The sequence below is a fragment of the Schistocerca nitens genome, unplaced genomic scaffold (assembly GCF_023898315.1).
Source record: "Schistocerca nitens isolate TAMUIC-IGC-003100 unplaced genomic scaffold, iqSchNite1.1 HiC_scaffold_509, whole genome shotgun sequence".
In the NCBI taxonomy this organism is placed as follows: Eukaryota; Metazoa; Arthropoda; class Insecta; order Orthoptera; family Acrididae; genus Schistocerca; species Schistocerca nitens.
The window spans coordinates 247,205-268,945 of NW_026046042.1; positions in this window are offsets into that span (position 1 = coordinate 247,205).

The following is a 21,741-nucleotide window of genomic DNA, read 5'->3' on the forward strand; positions in this document are numbered from 1 at the left end:
TGAGTACCGCAACCAACAATGGTCGGCAAGGCTCTCAGCTCTCAAACTAGGAGACAATAGTTTATGGCAAGCCACCAAACAGTACACGAAAAGACGCGCGAAAATGCCACCACTGCATGGCGAACGCGGACTGCAGTTCAGCCCCATTGACAAAGCTAACGCACTAGCCGACGTGTTCGAAAAACAGTTCAGACCAGCAGAAGTACAGGACAGAGAACACGTCGCAACAGTCCGCAGAGAACTGGCCGTGTTCCTGGAAGCAGACGACGAAGATGACTACACGCCACTCTTCAGTACTGAAGATGTGGCGCGCTGCATCAAGTCCCTGCCCACCAGGAAAACCCCGGGTCACGACCAGGTCACAAATGAATTACTGAAACTCCTCCCGCCTCTGGCAATCACCCACCTCACAGATATAGTTAATGAACTGACGCGATCACAAAAATTCCCGGCGCAATGGAAGCACGCAGAAGTCATTGCGATCGCGAAACCAGGAAAAGACCCGGTGTTCCCGCAACATTATAGACCAATAAGTCTACTGCCCACCCTCAGTAAACTTTACGAGCGCCTCCTACTAACCCCCATACAGGACTACATCACAAGAGAGCAGATTCTGCCGAAATTCCAATTCGGATTTAGGCAAAGACACTCCGCCCCCCAGCAAATCATGAGGGTGGTTGAAGCAGCCACGGACAGCTTCAACCGAAAGGGCTACTGCGGGCTTGTCTTGTTAGACGTAGCAAAAGCCTTTGACTCAGTCTGGCACACCGGAATACTACACAAGATGTACACCCTAGGCTTCCCCGGAAAGATCGTCAAAATCGTTAAAAACTATCTCTCCGGTAGGACTTTCTCAGTCAAGATCGATGGATCCCTATCGACCAGGAGAAGAATCAGTGCAGGCGTGCCCCAGGGCTCGGTCCTGGGACCCGTCCTCTACAATGTCTACACTGCTGACATCCCTACGACTCAGCATGTACACACTGCACAATACGCAGACGACACTGCATTCTTCTCCTGCTCGACAAACAGGAACCTGGCTACAAGGCGTCTGCAAACCGCCCTAAACAGGACGGAAAACTGGGCCAAGCAGTGGCGCATCTCAATAAATTCTGAGAAGACACAAGCCATGCTGCTCACCAGACGACATGGGAAACGCCGACCCCCAAGAAGACCATACCAACTGCTGCGATTGCAGGGGCAGAACTTGCCATGGAGAAATTCTGCGAAGTACCTCGGCGTCACACTTGACAGACGCCTGACATGGAAGTGTCACATAGAGGAACTTCGCAGAAAGGCTCACGCCAGGATGCAGATTCTGTACCCTGTCTTGAACAGCACCAGTTCCCTCGACCCCGCAACAGGAGTAGCGATCTATCGAAGTCTAATTCGACCGATACTGGAATATGCGTGCCCTGTATGGGGCTATGCAGCCAGATCGACGATAGATCGCTTACAGAAGGTCCAAAATAGAGCGTTACGACGGGCCTTACACGTCCCCATGCGCTTCCCCACGGCAGACCTGCATGAAGCCGCAGACATAGAGCCACTCACAACACGATTCCGTGCCCTGGCAGAAGCGTTCTACGCCACGGCGCGGAAGTCAGAAAACAACCTAATAAACACCCTTGGGCAATACGACCACCATAGGGACAGTTATAAAAGACCCAAGTCGCTACTCCTGCAGTAGCACAAACGGAACAAATAAGAACTCTCAACAAACAGAAACAAACAAAAGCAAAGTAACAAAAACAACACACATGAAAAGAGGAGGAAATGTCCGAAGGCGACAATAACCTCCACCACCACCCCCTCTAACGGTAGAGGACTTAAAGAGAGTAGTAGTAGTAGTAGTCCCGCCGCCACGCACTCCGCTGCTCGACTCGCTGCGGCTCGCACCGTTACGTTACGTGTTTCAACTAGCCAAACGCCATGTCCGGACGCGGAAAGGGAGGCAAAGTCAAGGGCAAGTCAAAGTCCCGCTCAAGCAGGGCTGGGCTCCAGTTCCCGGTCGGCAGAATCCACCGCCTCCTGCGCAAGGGAAACTACGCCGAGCGCGTCGGCGCCGGGGCGCCCGTCTACCTCGCCGCCGTCATGGAGTACCTCGCGGCTGAGGTGCTCGAGCTGGCCGGAAACGCGGCCCGCGACAACAAGAAGACGCGCATCATCCCGCGCCACCTGCAGCTCGCCATCCGCAACGACGAGGAGCTCAACAAGCTCTTGTCGGGCGTCACCATCGCACAGGGTGGTGTCCTGCCCAACATCCAGGCCGTCCTGCTGCCAAAGAAGACCGAGAAGAAGGCCTAAACAGAGAGCGCGGAGCTGCGCTTGCGTGCTCCCTGCACGCAAACGCGCCTGCCTTTGCCTTGCCGGCTCGGCTCACAACAATCGGCCCTTTTCAGGGCCACCACACAAACCTACGTCCAAAGCAAAGTTTCCGTCGTCCGTGCTCGCCGCACTTTACACAACACGTCCACATACATACATTGCACAGCCAGCGCCGGCGCACGTCCGCCATCTTGTCCACAGCCCGTGTGGCCGAACGCGCACACATTTTGTCGTTTCTCTCTTTTTGTCTTTTTCCTGTTTCTGCACCCCTCCGCGCACGCACAGAGTCGCGTTCCAAACGACAACGACATCAATACACCGATAATGTGATGATCATTGTTAGCATTCTAATGTTTCAATTAAAGGGGCGCGCGTGGCACACACAGCGCGTAAACGGTCCGACGACGACACGCCGGCCGCCGCGCGCTCCAAACGCACAGGCACAGGACAAAACCAAACAGCTGATCCGATCGATCGATCCGGCCGGCCCGCCCGCCTATGCCCACGCCACAAACAAACAAACAACAAACCACGCACACACTGGACTCAGCCGCGCCCATCGCGTCAAACTCAAAAACTAACGCACGCGCAGCACAACAACAACAACAACACGCACAGGCAACACAGACTCTTTCGCACTTTTCAATCGCCGAACAGTGTGGTGGCCCTGAAAAGGGCCGTTTTCGTCTCTCCCACCAAGCACGGGCACGGCACGGCCGCGGGAAGGCCACAACGCAGCACAGCACACCGGCTGGCTGGCTGCCTGCCTGCCTAACCGCCGAAACCGTACAGGGTGCGCCCCTGCCTCTTCAGGGCGTACACCACGTCCATGGCCGTCACAGTCTTGCGCTTGGCGTGCTCAGTGTACGTCACCGCGTCGCGGATCACGTTCTCCAGGAACACCTTCAGCACTCCGCGGGTCTCCTCGTAGATCAGACCAGAGATGCGCTTCACGCCGCCCCTGCGAGCCAGGCGGCGGATGGCGGGCTTCGTGATGCCCTGGATGTTGTCGCGCAACACCTTGCGGTGCCGCTTGGCGCCACCCTTGCCCAGCCCCTTTCCTCCCTTGCCGCGGCCTGTCATTCTTCTTCCTTCCTCCTCCTCAAGCAAGCAAGCGAAAAAACACAAGCGCCAGCTCCTCACCCGGCGCTAGCGAGTCGGCTACGGTGCGAGCTCTCTGCCGCCGCCCCCCTATATAGACTCTGGCCCGCCCTCCCCCCACCACGCGCACCGAGGGCATATAAGCGCGGCGCGGGGCCGCGCGGGCCCGTCCCCGTCCACTCGCTCGGCGGACGCTGGAGACTGCGGACGGAGCGCAGGGGCACGCTGTACACGTGGCAGCAGATGAAGCCGGCGCGCACGCACCTCCACACGCAGGCGAACATGGCTGGACGCAGAAAGGGCAGCAAGATTGCGGCCGCGATCGAACTCCTGGTCGATGCGATCGGGAAGGACCGCGGTCGCAGTCGCCGCCACAAGAAGAAGCAGCGCACGGAGCAGCAATGCTTCAAGTGCCAAAAGATGGGGCACATCGCCAAAGTGTGCAGGGGCACTCCAGCGTGTTTGAAGTGTGCCGAGGCACACGACACACGCGACTGCACCAAGCCTCGCGACGCGGCTGCCAAGTGCGTGAATTGCGGCGGTGCCCACGCCGCAAACACGCGCAGCTGCGCCTACGTGCGGGGCTACAGAAACAAGATGGCCGCCCCACGCCCAGCAGTGGTACCTGGCGTCGAGACGGACGTCCCGCCCCCCCGTTCCCGCGGGGGTGGTGGACCGTGCCGTCACGAAGCCTCCACGGACGACGCACTGGCCGTCTTCCACACCGCCCTTGCGGCCGAGAGGGCCGCCATGAGGGAGGAACTCGTGGCTGTTCACCGACAGCTGCAACAGCTGCGTGAAGAGCTGCGGGTCCTAAAGAAGTCGTCCACCCTCACAGCCAGCTCCACTGCGAGTCGGCCAGCGGGGGTCGACGCCTCCACCCAGACGGAGCCACCTGCGCCGCCAGTTGACGAGACGGGCGTCGTAGAGGCACCCATGGAAGTGGAGCAGCCTGCTCTCCCTCCTGACGTGGAGGTCGAGCCGCGGGCACACGACGAGGAGGCGCACACCGAGACACCCCCACTTGCTGCAGAGGAGGCTGAATGCCTTCCGCTCCCCACGGAGCACAGCGTTCAGCCAGTGCTGCAGAAGGTCGCCGCGTCTCTTCGTGACGGGACATACCCGCACCTGGATAACCCCTATCCATTCACTCCACCAGAAAGGACGAAGCCGGCCCTTCCTCACCAGCCCTACGGACCAGTCAGGAGCAACAAGGCCCTCAGACGACTGGTATCGAGGAAGGACCTGAACACCATCAACCAGCACCCTGTCTTCACGCCCATGGACTGGGAACACATCTTTGTGGTCTCAGCCCGGGGCGCGGCGGGCGGGGAAACTCGTCCGGAAGCAGAGCAACACCCAGCTTACCTGGAACTCCAGGAGCTCGGAAAGCTAGGAGAGAACCTCACCAAGGAGGAAATGATCCAATACTGTCTACGTCATCGAGACTACTTGGACAAGCTAAGATTCCGACAACCAATGGATGCTACGCGTCCGACAGGCCAGCCCGAATTAAGCCAGTACCCTCCCGTACCAGCAAGTCAGTATCAGCAGGAATAGCACCCAGATGCTCACCCTGCATCTTCACGAGCATAGGATAGCTCGCTAGTAAAAGTGCAGTGCAAGTGCAGTGCGCGGGCCCGTTGTCAAGGCAGCACCGGACGCTTCGTGTACCGCACGCACCTCCACGCCGCTCTTCCGCTATGGCCCGCACAAAGCAAACGGCCCGCAAGTCCACCGGCGGAAAGGCGCCGCGCAAACAGCTCGCCACCAAGGCGGCGAGGAAGAGCGCGCCCGCCACCGGCGGCGTCAAGAAGCCCCACCGCTACAGGCCGGGCACCGTCGCCCTGCGGGAAATCAGGCGCTACCAGAAGAGCACAGAGCTGCTCATCCGCAAGCTGCCGTTCCAGCGCCTAGTGCGCGAGATCGCCCAGGACTTCAAGACCGACCTGCGCTTCCAGAGCTCCGCAGTCATGGCCCTGCAGGAGGCCAGCGAGGCCTACCTCGTCGGCCTCTTCGAAGACACCAACCTGTGCGCAATCCACGCCAAGCGCGTCACCATCATGCCCAAGGACATCCAGCTCGCGCGCCGCATCCGCGGCGAGCGCGCCTAGAAACCGCGCCGCGCACGCGCGCCCGCCCAACAAAAACGGCCCTTTTCAGGGCCACTAACATCTCTCCGTCGCGAGCAAAACTTTTGTCGGTCTTGCCGCCCCGCAAAACAAACAACCACCAATTCCCCTCCCGTCCACAGCCGCTCTCGCCAACAATCGACGTCATCCCATCCCTCACAATACACACACACACACACACAACAGCCGGACGACGTCACCAACACACCGCGGGTGGCTGGCCGCCGCCGTCTCCGAGGCGCGCGCACGCTACGCTACACTACACTACACTACACTACACTACACTACAACGTCAACGCCACCGCGCCTTCCCAATTCCCGCCGGCCACTTCCACGTCTCACGTCCCCCCCCGCCGCTTTCAAAGAGAGAGAGAAGAGACAACACACACACACAAAAGACACGACATCCGCAAAGCAAGCAAACACACAAACAAACAAACAAACAAACAAGAGTCTCCAGAAACATACATGAGCAACCAAACGTCGGCCGCCGCAAAAAAAACAACAACAACAACAAAACAAAAAACAACAGAGACCAACAAACGGCCACAACCGCTCCGCTACCGCGCGCCGCCGCCTACCGCCACCGGCACCACAATCCAACCACCACGGCACGCAAACAGTACCCACAAAGGGTCACACACAACCAACCACACCGGCGCATGCACGACAATCAACGCCTTCCCGACGTCCTTTGATGGCCCTGAGAAGGGCCGTTTTGGGCCGCGCGACAGCCGCAGCCGTGCCATCGCGCGCCACTAAGACGACGCGGGGGAGGGCGGTGGGGGACGACGGCGTCAAGCGCCAACCCCTCTCCCTTGCCTTTCTTTAACTTTACTACTTTACTTCTTCTTCTTGGGCGACGCCTTCGCCTTAGACGGCGTCGTCGCCTTCTTCGGGCGCGGCGCCTTCGGCTTCTTCGTCGGAACCTTGGCGGCCTTCTTCGCCTTCGACGGCGACTTGGCCTTGGCCGGCTTGGCCGCAGCCGCCTTCTTCGCACCCGCGGGAGCCGCCGACGCCGCAGACGCCTTCTTGGCGGCGCCCGCCTTCCGACCGGTCGCCGCCTTCACGCCACCAGCCTTCTTTGCGCCGGCCGCGCGGCCGCCCTTCTTCTCCTTGCTGGCCGGAGCGGCGCGCTTCTTCTTCGCACCGCCGGCACGAGCCTTGCCGCCCTCGGCCGCCCCGCCGCCGGCGCCGGCAAGCTTGAAAGAGCCGGACGCGCCCTTCCCCTTCGTCTGCACCAGCTCGCCAGCCACGACGGCCGACTTGAGGTACTTCTTGATAAAGGGCGCCAGCTTCTCCGCGTCCAGCTTGTAGTGCGCGGCAATGTACTTCTTGATCGCCTGCAGCGACGAGCCGCCGCGCTCCTTCAGACTCTTGATGGCGGCCGTCACCATCTCAGAGGTGCGCGGGTGCGCAGGCTTGGCGCGCGGCTTCTTCGCAGACGCCGCAGACTTGGCCTTCTTCGTCGTGCCGGTGGCGGCGGGTGCCGCAGCAGTCTCGTTCGTAGCCGCCTGATCTGCCATTATTTCGACGGACGACGCGCGTACACACAACAACAGAACAGCGAGAGAGCGGCGAGAGCACGGCAGAGAATAGCCGCCGCGCCGCCAGGCCCAGCCAGTGTCGCGGGCGGGCGCGGACGGCCGAGAGAGCGGCCGCCACTCTGCGCGCCGCCGCGCCGCGCCTCCCGCGCTTGCTACCGCCCAACGTCCGACAGCCTGTGCGGACCAGCCCCAAACCTGCGCCGCAACCACCCGCGCCATTCAAACCACCGAGGATGGGGCTACACACGGCCACACCACAGTCGCCAACCAGTCGCCACGGCAGCGCCGCAAACCACGGCCAAACTGCAGCTACCGCGCGCTACAGCCTGGCTCGGCCCGCCGAGAATCGCCGCCCCCGCCCAAATGCCGCCCCCACAGCCCCAGCCGACGACCCGCCACAATGGCCAAACCTTCGGCAAAACTGGCGCACCGTCGCCGCGCCAGCCCGGCCAGCGCGGCCGCCGCCACAGCCACACAAGCGGAGGCGTGCGGCGATGACGGCCGTGCAAACGCACCTCCGCCGCCCCATCGCCCTCCCACCGTTTCCCGATCGGCCCGCGGCCGTCGGGCCACCTCGCCCGCCAACATTCGCGCCCGTTTCTCACAAAATTGCCCGCCGCAAAACAAAAACGAGCGCCGCCTGCGCAACATGGCCACCGGCCAACCGAGGCGCCGCCGCCCCTCGCCGCTTTAAGCGACGGTGGCTAACCGCCATCCGCAACTACAGACGCACCGAATCTGCCTTCAAAAGCACACACCGACAGCCGACCTCTAACATTTAGACTCCGCAAGCCACCCAACGGTGTGTGGCGGAGGGCACTTCACGTGCCACTGTCATTTACCTCCCTTCGCTGTTCCAGTCGCGTATGGTTTCGCGGGACGAACTGACAGTCTGCAAAAAAAAAACACCGCCTCCGTGCGCGCTCGAATCTCTCTAACCACATCCATTCGTGATCTCCTCGGGAGGTATACACGTAGGGGGGAAGCAATATATTCGATACCCCATCCAGAAACGCAATATCGCGAAACCTGGCGAGCAAGCTACACCGCGATGCAGAGCGCCTCTATTGCAGGGTCTGCCGCTTGGGTTTGTTAAACATCTCCGTAACGCTATCACGGTTACCAAATGACCCTGCGACGAAACGTTGGATCGTCTCCGGTCGCCTCCGTCAACGCGACCTGGTACGGATCCCACACTGATGGGCAACACTCACGTATGGGTCGAACGAACGGGTGTTTTGTAAGCCACCTCCTCCTTTGTTGATGGACTACATTTGCTACGCATTCTCCCAATAAATCGCAACCTGGTACCCGCCTTACCACCAATTACTTTTTTTGTTTTTTTTTTTTTTTTTTTTTTTTTTTTTATATGATGATCATCCCACTCCCAATCACTCCGCACGCATACTCCCAGATATTTTACAGACGTAACTGCTACCAGTGTTTGTCCCGCTATCATCATATAATCAATCATACAATAAAGGGTCCTTCTTTCTTATATTATTCGCAATACATTACATTTGTCTATGTTAAGGGACAGTTGCCACTCCCTGCACCACGTGCCTATCCGCTGCAGATCGTCCTGCATTTTTCGCTGCAACTTCTCTGTATACTACAGCATCATCCGCGAAAAGACGCATGCAACGTCCGACACTATCTACTAGGTGTGTGAAGAGCAATGGGTCCCATAACACTCCCCTGTGGCACGCCAGAGGTTACTTTAACGTCTGTAGACGTCTCTCCATTGATAACAACATGCTGTGTTCTGTTTGCTACAATCTCTTCAGTCCAGCCACACAGTTGGTCCGACATTCTGCAGACTCTCTTACATTGTTTATCAGGCGACAGTGCGGAACTGTATCGAACGCCCTCCTTCCGGATGTCAACCAAAATGGCATCTACCTGGGAGCCTGTATCTAATATTTTCTGGGTCCCATGAACAAATAAAGCGCGTTGGGTCTCACACGATCGCTGTTTCCGGAATCCGTGTTGATTCCTACATAGTAGACACTGGGTTTCCAAAAAACGACATGCTACTACTCGAGCATAAAACATGTTCTCAAATTCTACAACCGACCGACGTCACAGATATAGGGCCTATAGTTTTGCGCATCTGCTCGACGACCCTTCTTCAAGCCCGGGACTACCTGTGCTCTTTTCCAATCATTTGGAACCCTCCGTTCCTCTAGAGACTTGCGGTACACGGCTGTTAGGAGGTTCTGTCGCGTACTCTGTGTAGAATCGAATTGGTATCCCGTCAGGTCCAGTGGACTTTCCTCTGTTGAGTGATTCCAGTTGCTTTTCTATTCCTCCTTGGACACTTATTTCGATGTCAGCCACTTTTTCGTTTGTGCGAGAAGGAACTGCAGTGCGGTCGTCCTCCGTGAAACAGCTTTGGAAACAGGTGTTTAGTATTTCACAGCTTTTTACGCGTGTCATCCTCTGTTTCAATGCCATCATCATCCCGGAGTGTCTGGATATGCCGTTTCGAGCCGCTTACTACTGATTCAACGTACGACCACAACGTCCCAGGATTTGATTTGATTTGATTTCCTGTCACGTCGGTACATGGAATTTTACTTTCGCATTCACCGGACGCTTCACGCATAGCCCTCCTTACGCTAACTTTGGACATCGTTTAGCGTCTGTTTGTCTGAGAGGTTTTGGCTGCGTTTCAACTTTGAGTGAGGCTCTCTTTGCTTTCGCTATAGTTTCCTAAACTTTGGTTGTTGTACCGCGGTGGGTTTTTCCCATCCCTCACAGTTTTACTCGGCACGTACCTGTCTAAGACGCATTTTACGATTGCCTTGCACTTTCTCCATACACACTCAACATTGTCGGTGTCGGAGCAGACATTTGCGTTTTCATCTGTCTGGTAGTCTCAAATCTGCCTTCTATTACTCTTGCTAAACAGATAAACCTTCCTCCCTTTTTTTTTTTTTGTATATTCCTATTAACGTCCATATTCAGCGATGCTGCAACGGCCTCTTGATCACTGGGTCCCTGTTCTGCACATACAGAGTCGACAAGTTCGGGGTCTGTTTGTCATCGGTAGGTCCACGATGTTATCTCCACGAGTCGGTTCTCTCTCTGTTTAATTGCTCGCGGTAATTTTCGTTCGGATAGTGCACTCAGTATAATGTCACTCGATGCTCTGTCCCTACCACCCGTCCTGAACATCTGGCACATTGAAATCTCCACCTAAGACTGTAACACGCTGGGGAAAGGAAAATGTATGTCCACATTTTCTCTCACGTGTTCGGCCACTAATGCTGCTGCGTCGCGAGGTCGGTAAAAGGAGCCAATTATTAACCTAGCTCGGCTGTTGAGTGTACCCTCCACCCACAATAGTTCACAGGAACCGTCCACCACTTCTACTTCACTACACAGGATAAACTACTACTACTAACAGCGACGAACCACTCCACCACCGGTTGCATGCACGCTATCCTTTCTAAAGCACCGTCTGTACCTATAACGATTGCAGCTTCGGTGCTTTCTATCAGCGCTTGACGTTCCGGTACTTCGACAGTTGACAATTACAATACCGATTGCCGCTTGGTCCCCGCATGTCCTGACCTTGCCCCGCGCCCGTTGAGGCTGTTGCCCTTTCCGTACTTGCCCAAGGGCCATCCAACCTAAACAGAACCGCCCAGCCCACGCCACACAACCCCTGCTACCCGTGTAGCCGCTTGTTGCGTATAGTGGACTCCACCTAAGACTATAACATGCCCTAAGGCATTCGCGGTGTACACCACCCTAAGGTGAGGTTAGGTTAGGTGGACGTGGGTTAGGTTAAGGGTTACAGTTAGGTTAGGCGTCAAAGTTAGGTTAAGCGTTCGGACGTGAGGCGTCAGGTGGCCGCACCTACCTTACGGCCGGACATCTTAGGTTAGAGGTTAGGTTAGGTTAAGGCGCCGAGAGGTCCGCGGTCAGGTTACGTTCACCTTCGGGCGCCACACGTAGGTTTCAAAGGTGTGTCGGTCGGTCGTCGGCAAGCCGCAAAAACTACAGACGACGTCGACCAAACCGCCGCAAGACCGAGCAGGAGGCAGATATACCGGCCGGCCGGCCGGCCCCACACACACACCACACAACACAACACAAAATTAAAAACACCACCCACCGGCCAAACGGCACAAAAAACAAAAAAAACAAAAAACCACAAACCCGAGCACCACGTCGACCAGAGGCAACCCGCCGCTCACGCGACATGGCTGGCAACTAAGGGGCAAACTGCAACGGCGCTTTCCGCACCGGGCCGGATGCACGTACGACAACACCGCTACCCGTACGCAGGCCTCCCATTGCACACAGCCGCTCTGTGTTTGAACATCATCAATGGCGCGCCCGCGCCTCGTCGCGGTCGCAGCCATAACGCCGCCACTTTTGCACCAACACATTCACGCACGGCAAAACAGCTCGCCGACACAGCACAGCCGACAAACAAAAACAACCCGCGAGACGGGGCGAACGACAACGACAACGACAACGACAACGACAACGACAACGACAACGACAACAGCAAACAACTCGCACCAAGCGTCCAACAGGTAACAAACGGACAAGCACAGCCACTGCTAACGGCCACGACGCCCCAGCGGCACACTGCTCCTTTCCCGCCACACTCGATTCACAACGCACGCACGCGACCCCGTCAACGACACCGACACGACACACGACGGGCTCCCTTCCCGCAACCTACACCTTTCCGCCACTACGCACAGCTCCACCCGACGCGCCCGTCGCAACGACACTACTGCACGCACTATCCACCCGCCTCCTCCTCTCCCCCCCCCCCTTCCCGTACACAACAACACGGCCAAAAACAACACTCACGACCCAAACATAATAACGACATGGCACGTGCATCGGCGCACACCCCAACCAGTCACCGTCGACAACCACACGCAAGGCACGAAACCGGCGTCCTTCCACGTTGCCATCAAAGCTGCACAAACAACCACAGGAGGAACCACCAACAACGGGCCGGCCCGCCGGCCCGCCCCAATATTCTCCCACCCTCACCTCACGCCGCAACCACCAAACGCACATTCCCGCTCGCTACCACACACCTCTCGGCGGCCGCTTCGCAAAAACATGACGTGACGTGACGTGACGTGACATCATCACATCACGGGCTACGCACGCACACCGACCCACTTTCCTGCCCTTCGCCCTCTTCTTTCCGACGCCTGCCTTCGGCCGAGCACACGTACGTGGCACAACGCCCAACACAGTCACACACAGTCGACAGGCGCACGCCCAGGCACGCAACGACGCAGCGCAGCAAAGGCGCCCGCAACACATACCTCCTCTCTCTTCTCGCCGCCGACCGCCCGCCAGCCAGCCAGCCAGCCACTCGCAATGTGCACTGCCAACCAGCCACACGTCCACCGCGCCGCCTCCGACCACCCGCCAGGGGGGCGCTCACGTCCGCGACAACAGCGCGGCCCGCCGCCGGGCGGGCCCAGCCGAACCCAGCCCAGCCGGCGCGCGCTGCTCTGCACTCGGCGCGCCACACATCCTGCTGCAGACCGGGCTCGTCTCTCTGTACGCGTCTGCCCGCATCTCGTCTTCCTGCGCATCAACACAACGAGGCCGCGTGAGCAAACCCCCCCGTCACAACGCCACATCACACACTGCCTTGTCTACCGCCTAAATGCACTCACCAGCCATCCGCTTCGTCTTCGTCTTGTTTACTCGTTGTTGTTGCAGCGGCGCACACAGCCCCGGCCGGCCGCATCCGAGGGTGGCCCGCCGCCAGCGTCTCCTCCTTGGGCACAGGTGCGGTGCGGTGCCGTGCCGTGCCGTGGCCGCCCATCCATCCAACCGCACGCATTTTGCTGGCCGCCTCTGCTGCAGAAGAAGACAAAAAAAAAAACGAAACGTACAAACATACACGCACCCACAGCGTCCACACACGGACGGGACCGACAGGCTCCAAGGCGACCAAAGGATAAAAACAAAATAAAACACTAAAAGACGCAAGCAAGCACCAAGCAAGCTGTCGCCTCGCGCCTCTGTCCTTCCGCCCCCGCCATTCTCTCCCACCACATGCCCACAAACACCACCGCCTCCCCCTCCCCGCACCTCCACATTCGCCCCCTCCATTTTGTTCCTTTCTCGTTCTTCCCTTCTGTGTGTCTGCGTGCGTGCGCGGGCGGCGCCTCTCAACATCCGCCGGCCGTCCGTCCCGTTTTCGCCGTACCACACACGCCACCGCCTCGCCTCCTCCCCGTCCACCACCGCCGCCCCTGTCCGCCCCGCACAACACCATACACCGCTGCTTGTCCTGGCCGTTGCCACCAAAGGCGCCAGCCGCAAACCGCGCCAACGCCGCAGCGCGCGTGCCTCCTTCCTTCTTGCTTCCTTCTCCGTGCCGACGCGGCCTCTATTCCCGCACCCATTCGGCCGACGACACAGCCGTTGGGCTCCGCACTGCGCGTACCGGCGTTACGCACGCACACCCACCCCCCTCGCGAACGCACGACTCATTCATTGTCTTTGTTGTTTCTCCTCTTTCTTAACGTCTTTGTTTGTTGTTTGTTTTCTTTTTTTTTTTCGTTTTTCCCCACCGCCACATGTGACACAATGCCTCCCTCCACCTTTCGTTCGTGGTTGCTTGCTTTGTTTCTCTTTCTCATTGGTACACGTCCGACGCGCTCCATTTCCACCACACCACGGCCATCGGCCTCCTCAACGGGCAGGCGCAGTGTGCCATTCTCCGGCGCACAAGCACACCGCGCGGTACTGGCGCGGCTCGCCACGCCACGCCACGCCACGCCACGCCACGCCACGCCACCGGTGCGCAGCAGCACATGTGATGTCTCGCAACACGACACGCGGTGCGCACACCCCGACCACGCGGCTCTAAAGGCATGGCACCGGCGACATGCGCCGCCCCAGCCACGCATCCGTCGTCTCAAGTTGTTCACTGCCAGCCGCGTCTGAGGCTACAACCGCACCACCACATCAACGGTCCCCCTCCCGGCAACACATTTGTTGCACAAACAAACACAACCGCCGAGCGCAGCGCGAACCACCCACACGCGCCCTCCGCGTCTCCTTTCTCTCCTTTCGCCCCCTCCCATCTCCCGAATATGCCAGCAGCGCAGCGTTACGCGTGCCCCTCACCCGTCCACACTACCGCGAAACGAGCACGCCTTCCGGGCCACATGCAAGGGCACGCCCACCACCAAATACTGCCGTATTCACGGACGCAGTTCGCAACACGCAACGCACTCTCCACCTACCTTCTTTCTCTCGTCCCTTCTCTTTAAAAACAAAACAAACACACAAACCAACCAACCACGGCTAACACACTTTTTCGCGACACCTTTGACTGCGTTATCTTGACCGTGACGGCAGCTATCGACCATCCATTCCCCACTACACACACACACACACACACACATCATTCGCTACACCGCACACGAAACGGCAAAGGGCAAGGCACTCTCTCATAGATTCTTCCTCCGAGCCATATCGGGCGAACGTTGCATCCGGGAAGGCAATGCAATTCAGCCGTCACTTGCAGCCGCGCCGTAAACGCATTTCAGTGCGGCTGCAATGCACGGGAACGTTCCGTTGCTCTAGACGGCGCCTCTCCGTTTTTCCCCTGTTTCGTTTTCCGGTGATTGCTTCCCCTTCTTCTCTTTCTTCGTTTCGTTTTATTATTTTCGTTCCCCTCCTCCACCATTGTTTCCGTCCCCACAGTTTTTTTTTGCTCATTCCACACGTTCTGCCCAGACAAGACATGACATTCGACCGATCACAGCCAGCCTTTCGTCGCCGTTCGCAGCGCCGACGGTGCCACAGTGAGACGGGTGTTCGGACCGACACGTTGCCGTGATGCCGATAGACAGCTACTCAGAGCCGCCGGATCGGATCACATCACCGACAAACCGGCCATTTCACCGGGGGACACACAGACAACCGCGTGTACGCCCATAACAACAAACAACGACCGTCGTCGTCTACCGTCACTGAACCGAACACACGTGCACCTTGAATGACGACACCGGCGTGCGTGCGTGCGCACAACAATCAATCATTCAATCAACTGCAGAAACGGCTATCAAAATCAAGGGCCAAATAAATGGGTACACCACCGTGCGTGTCGCCTACCCCACCCGCCCGTACAATTCTTGCGTCTTCCTAATGACTAGTAAAGACACGTCCATTTGTTTTAAAACGTCACCAACACACCTCCACGCCGTACAGCAAAGGGAATAGTAGACGGCAACACAACATTTCACCCTCGCCATCATGTATGTATGTATGTATGTATGTATGTATGTATGTATGTATGATGTGACAAACAAACAAACCCGCAGACGGCCCTAACGGTGACATCCAACAATCGCGAGGGGTTTCAATTGCAGTCACGTGACTAACCGGGCAGACAGAGACAAAGAAAGGAAAGGAAAGGAAATCAGCGACACAGACAACACCTCCTGTCTATGTGTCGACAAACAAACAACCAACCAACCACGCCAAGACTCGCGAGCACGCATAACCACATTCGAGACCACCACCACCACCACCACCACCACCAGCTGCTTCGCAACCAACCAAACCGGGTAGCTAGCTATGCGCCGCCTCACACAAACAACAATTCCGCTCTTCCCGCAAAGGCAATTTGGTGGCCCTGAAAAGGGCCGTTTTTTGCCGCTCTCGCAACGGAGGGGAGCTCCCTAGAGCCTTAACCCCCTCACTTGGAGCTCGTGTACTTGGTCACCGCCTTCGTGCCCTCGCTCACGGCGTGCTTGGCCAGCTCGCCAGGCAGCAAGAGCCGCACAGCCGTCTGGATCTCGCGGGACGTGATGGTCGAGCGCTTGTTGTAGTGCGCCAGGCGAGACGCCTCGGCCGCAATGCGCTCGAAAATGTCGTTCACGAAGCTGTTCATGATGCTCATCGCCTTCGACGAGATGCCCGTGTCGGGGTGCACCTGCTTCAGCACCTTGTAGATGTAGATGGCATAGCTCTCCTTCCTCTTGCGCTTCTTCTTCTTGTCGCCCTTCGAAATGTTCTTCTGCGCCTTGCCAGCCTTCTTGGCGGCCTTCCCGCTAGTCTTGGGCGGCATCTCGAACGTACAACAGCAAGCAGCAAGCGCTCCCCTCTAGTCAGCGTCTCCCCACACAGTGGCACCCGCCGCTACCGCAACACCGCACCTTTACCAGCTCGCCCTGTTGCGGCCGCCGACCAATGGGGCGCGCGCGCAACCGGCCGCCGCACCCGAGCCCATAAAGGGACCCCCACCCTAGTCCCGCCGCCACGCACTCCGCTGCTCGACTCGCTGCGGCTCGCACCGTTACGTTACGTGTTTCAACTAGCCAAACGCCATGTCCGGACGCGGAAAGGGAGGCAAAGTCAAGGGCAAGTCAAAGTCCCGCTCAAGCAGGGCTGGGCTCCAGTTCCCGGTCGGCAGAATCCACCGCCTCCTGCGCAAGGGAAACTACGCCGAGCGCGTCGGCGCCGGGGCGCCCGTCTACCTCGCCGCCGTCATGGAGTACCTCGCGGCTGAGGTGCTCGAGCTGGCCGGAAACGCGGCCCGCGACAACAAGAAGACGCGCATCATCCCGCGCCACCTGCAGCTCGCCATCCGCAACGACGAGGAGCTCAACAAGCTCTTGTCGGGCGTCACCATCGCACAGGGTGGTGTCCTGCCCAACATCCAGGCCGTCCTGCTGCCAAAGAAGACCGAGAAGAAGGCCTAAACAGAGAGCGCGGAGCTGCGCTTGCGTGCTCCCTGCACGCAAACGCGCCTGCCTTTGCCTTGCCGGCTCGGCTCACAACAATCGGCCCTTTTCAGGGCCACCACACAAACCTACGTCCAAAGCAAAGTTTCCGTCGTCCGTGCTCGCCGCACTTTACACAACACGTCCACATACATACATTGCACAGCCAGCGCCGGCGCACGTCCGCCATCTTGTCCACAGCCCGTGTGGCCGAACGCGCACACATTTTGTCGTTTCTCTCTTTTTGTCTTTTTCCTGTTTCTGCACCCCTCCGCGCACGCACAGAGTCGCGTTCCAAACGACAACGACATCAATACACCGATAATGTGATGATCATTGTTAGCATTCTAATGTTTCAATTAAAGGGGCGCGCGTGGCACACACAGCGCGTAAACGGTCCGACGACGACACGCCGGCCGCCGCGCGCTCCAAACGCACAGGCACAGGACAAAACCAAACAGCTGATCCGATCGATCGATCCGGCCGGCCCGCCCGCCTATGCCCACGCCACAAACAAACAAACAACAAACCACGCACACACTGGACTCAGCCGCGCCCATCGCGTCAAACTCAAAAACTAACGCACGCGCAGCACAACAACAACAACAACACGCACAGGCAACACAGACTCTTTCGCACTTTTCAATCTCCGAACAGTGTGGTGGCCCTGAAAAGGGCCGTTTTCGTCTCTCCCACCAAGCACGGGCACGGCACGGCCGCGGGAAGGCCACAACGCAGCACAGCACACCGGCTGGCTGGCTGCCTGCCTGCCTAACCGCCGAAACCGTACAGGGTGCGCCCCTGCCTCTTCAGGGCGTACACCACGTCCATGGCCGTCACAGTCTTGCGCTTGGCGTGCTCAGTGTACGTCACCGCGTCGCGGATCACGTTCTCCAGGAACACCTTCAGCACTCCGCGGGTCTCCTCGTAGATCAGACCAGAGATGCGCTTCACGCCGCCCCTGCGAGCCAGGCGGCGGATGGCGGGCTTCGTGATGCCCTGGATGTTGTCGCGCAACACCTTGCGGTGCCGCTTGGCGCCACCCTTGCCCAGCCCCTTTCCTCCCTTGCCGCGGCCTGTCATTCTTCTTCCTTCCTCCTCCTCAAGCAAGCAAGCGAAAAAACACAAGCGCCAGCTCCTCACCCGGCGCTAGCGAGTCGGCTACGGTGCGAGCTCGACTAGAACCATCTTCTTCAGGGTGTGCGGTCTTCACCCTGGTTGGTAGAGTCCCTGCAGGATGTCCCTGCACTGCCTCCATTCATCTCTTTGACGATATGTTGGTAATTCTTCTCTTCTTTTTCGTGTCTTCTCGTTGGCCCTTTTCAGGATATATATTGGCTTCTGGGTTGCCCGCGTGTGCGGGCAACGGTGCTTGTCCGTGGACAGGCCGTCTTCTGTGCTCCCGGCGCGGACGGCGTTGGGAGCGTCTTATTTCGACGGCTGTTGAACAGCCGCCGGTGAGGCCATCATCACTGTTTCAGCCACTCTCTGCAGCGTGTCGGCAAGGTGAGTTACCTTGTCGATTGCCGCAGAGAGTGCTGAAATTGCTGCGGCCAGCCCTCCTTCCAGCGCTGTTGTTGTGGCGCCTTGGCTGGCTGCTGCTGTGTGGCGTGAGGCGGCTGGCGCGTTGCCGCGCCTTTCGCCTCCCGTCGTCTCGTTGTCTTCTCTGCGCGCCTTCCCATGGAGTTGGTAGGCGCGCTGGTCATCTGGCGTGCGCTCGCGCGCACGTTTTCTGACGCGGGTGCGCCAGCTTCGGTTGCCCCCTTCAGTGGGGACGGTGGTGGCAGCATTGGCTGCCGGCATCTGTCTGGCTTGTGCCGGCCGCCTCGCCGGTTTTGCGCCTGGGCGCGGACGGCGGAGGGAGCGGTCTCTGCCGCCGCCCCCCTATATAGACTCTGGCCCGCCCTCCCCCCACCACGCGCACCGAGGGCATATAAGCGCGGCGCGGGGCCGCGCGGGCCCGTTGTCAAGGCAGCACCGGACGCTTCGTGTACCGCACGCACCTCCACGCCGCTCTTCCGCTATGGCCCGCACAAAGCAAACGGCCCGCAAGTCCACCGGCGGAAAGGCGCCGCGCAAACAGCTCGCCACCAAGGCGGCGAGGAAGAGCGCGCCCGCCACCGGCGGCGTCAAGAAGCCCCACCGCTACAGGCCGGGCACCGTCGCCCTGCGGGAAATCAGGCGCTACCAGAAGAGCACAGAGCTGCTCATCCGCAAGCTGCCGTTCCAGCGCCTAGTGCGCGAGATCGCCCAGGACTTCAAGACCGACCTGCGCTTCCAGAGCTCCGCAGTCATGGCCCTGCAGGAGGCCAGCGAGGCCTACCTCGTCGGCCTCTTCGAAGACACCAACCTGTGCGCAATCCACGCCAAGCGCGTCACCATCATGCCCAAGGACATCCAGCTCGCGCGCCGCATCCGCGGCGAGCGCGCCTAGAAACCGCGCCGCGCACGCGCGCCCGCCCAACAAAAACGGCCCTTTTCAGGGCCACTAACATCTCTCCGTCGCGAGCAAAACTTTTGTCGGTCTTGCCGCCCCGCAAAACAAACAACCACCAATTCCCCTCCCGTCCACAGCCGCTCTCGCCAACAATCGACGTCATCCCATCCCTCACAATACACACACACACACACACAACAGCCGGACGACGTCACCAACACACCGCGGGTGGCTGGCCGCCGCCGTCTCCGAGGCGCGCGCACGCTACGCTACACTACACTACACTACACTACACTACACTACACTACAACGTCAACGCCACCGCGCCTTCCCAATTCCCGCCGGCCACTTCCACGTCTCACGTCCCCCCCCGCCGCTTTCAAAGAGAGAGAGAAGAGACAACACACACACACAAAAGACACGACATCCGCAAAGCAAGCAAACACACAAACAAACAAACAAGAGTCTCCAGAAACATACATGAGCAACCAAACGTCGGCCGCCGCAAAAAAAACAACAACAACAACAAAACAAAAAACAACAGAGACCAACAAACGGCCACAACCGCTCCGCTACCGCGCGCCGCCGCCTACCGCCACCGGCACCACAATCCAACCACCACGGCACGCAAACAGTACCCACAAAGGGTCACACACAACCAACCACACCGGCGCATGCACGACAATCAACGCCTTCCCGACGTCCTTTGATGGCCCTGAGAAGGGCCGTTTTGGGCCGCGCGACAGCCGCAGCCGTGCCATCGCGCGCCACTAAGACGACGCGGGGGAGGGCGGTGGGGGACGACGGCGTCAAGCGCCAACCCCTCTCCCTTGCCTTTCTTTAACTTTACTACTTTACTTCTTCTTCTTGGGCGACGCCTTCGCCTTAGACGGCGTCGTCGCCTTCTTCGGGCGCGGCGCCTTCGGCTTCTTCGTCGGAACCTTGGCGGCCTTCTTCGCCTTCGACGGCGACTTGGCCTTGGCCGGCTTGGCCGCAGCCGCCTTCTTCGCACCCGCGGGAGCCGCCGACGCCGCAGACGCCTTCTTGGCGGCGCCCGCCTTCCGACCGGTCGCCGCCTTCACGCCACCAGCCTTCTTTGCGCCGGCCGCGCGGCCGCCCTTCTTCTCCTTGCTGGCCGGAGCGGCGCGCTTCTTCTTCGCACCGCCGGCACGAGCCTTGCCGCCCTCGGCCGCCCCGCCGCCGGCGCCGGCAAGCTTGAAAGAGCCGGACGCGCCCTTCCCCTTCGTCTGCACCAGCTCGCCAGCCACGACGGCCGACTTGAGGTACTTCTTGATAAAGGGCGCCAGCTTCTCCGCGTCCAGCTTGTAGTGCGCGGCAATGTACTTCTTGATCGCCTGCAGCGACGAGCCGCCGCGCTCCTTCAGACTCTTGATGGCGGCCGTCACCATCTCAGAGGTGCGCGGGTGCGCAGGCTTGGCGCGCGGCTTCTTCGCAGACGCCGCAGACTTGGCCTTCTTCGTCGTGCCGGTGGCGGCGGGTGCCGCAGCAGTCTCGTTCGTAGCCGCCTGATCTGCCATTATTTCGACGGACGACGCGCGTACACACAACAACAGAACAGCGAGAGAGCGGCGAGAGCACGGCAGAGAATAGCCGCCGCGACAGGCTTTCTGTTTGTTCTGGGATACCGAAGTGCCACTGGGCTGTGCCCGTCTGACTTCAAGTAATGCGCTTGGGGATTTAGGAAAATGAGATATGGTGTTGTGTACGTGTTTTTATGTAAATGTTTGTTTTGTGTGTGTGTATGTGTTATCTAAATGTCTCTAAATTGACGGGTGATTGTTAGTTTTGGGCGCTTGTGTTGAAAATCGGGGTGTTCGTGACCTAAATTTTGTATGAGATGGTGGGGCGATGTTTGTGTTTTCTCATAAAGCTTGGTGGACTTCTCCTTTATGAGGGAGTATATGGTTGGGTGGCCTAAAAATTCTCTAATTTGTGTGTTTCGGACGTATCTGTCAGCGCCTGTGATGACTCGGAAGGTTTTGTTCTGCAGTCGCTGTAGTCGTGCCAGGGTGGTGTCTGACGCCATCGACCATACTTCCGATCCATACAAGATGGCCGGTAGCATGAGCTGACGCCAGAGAAGCATTTTGCAGCTTAGGGTGAGGCCGTCACCCTTTAGGAGGGGGTATAGCTGCGACAGGAGGGCGCAGCCTTTGTTCGCAGCTTTGTGAATGTGTTTTTGCCACGTAAGACGCCTGTCTATTTCGAGGCCTAAGTATGTGATACAATTACGCCAGGCTAGGTCCCGACCACCAATGGTGAGTTGTTGGTCTGGGAGTTTTAGCCTGGTCGTAAAGTATATGGCTTGGGATTTTTCCGGGTTAACTTTTATCTTCCAGATGTTGCACCACTGTGTTATGGTATCTAGGTGCTCTTGTAGCTTGCGTCGGATGAATGCAAGGTTACGACAGCTCCTGAAGATTGCTGTATCG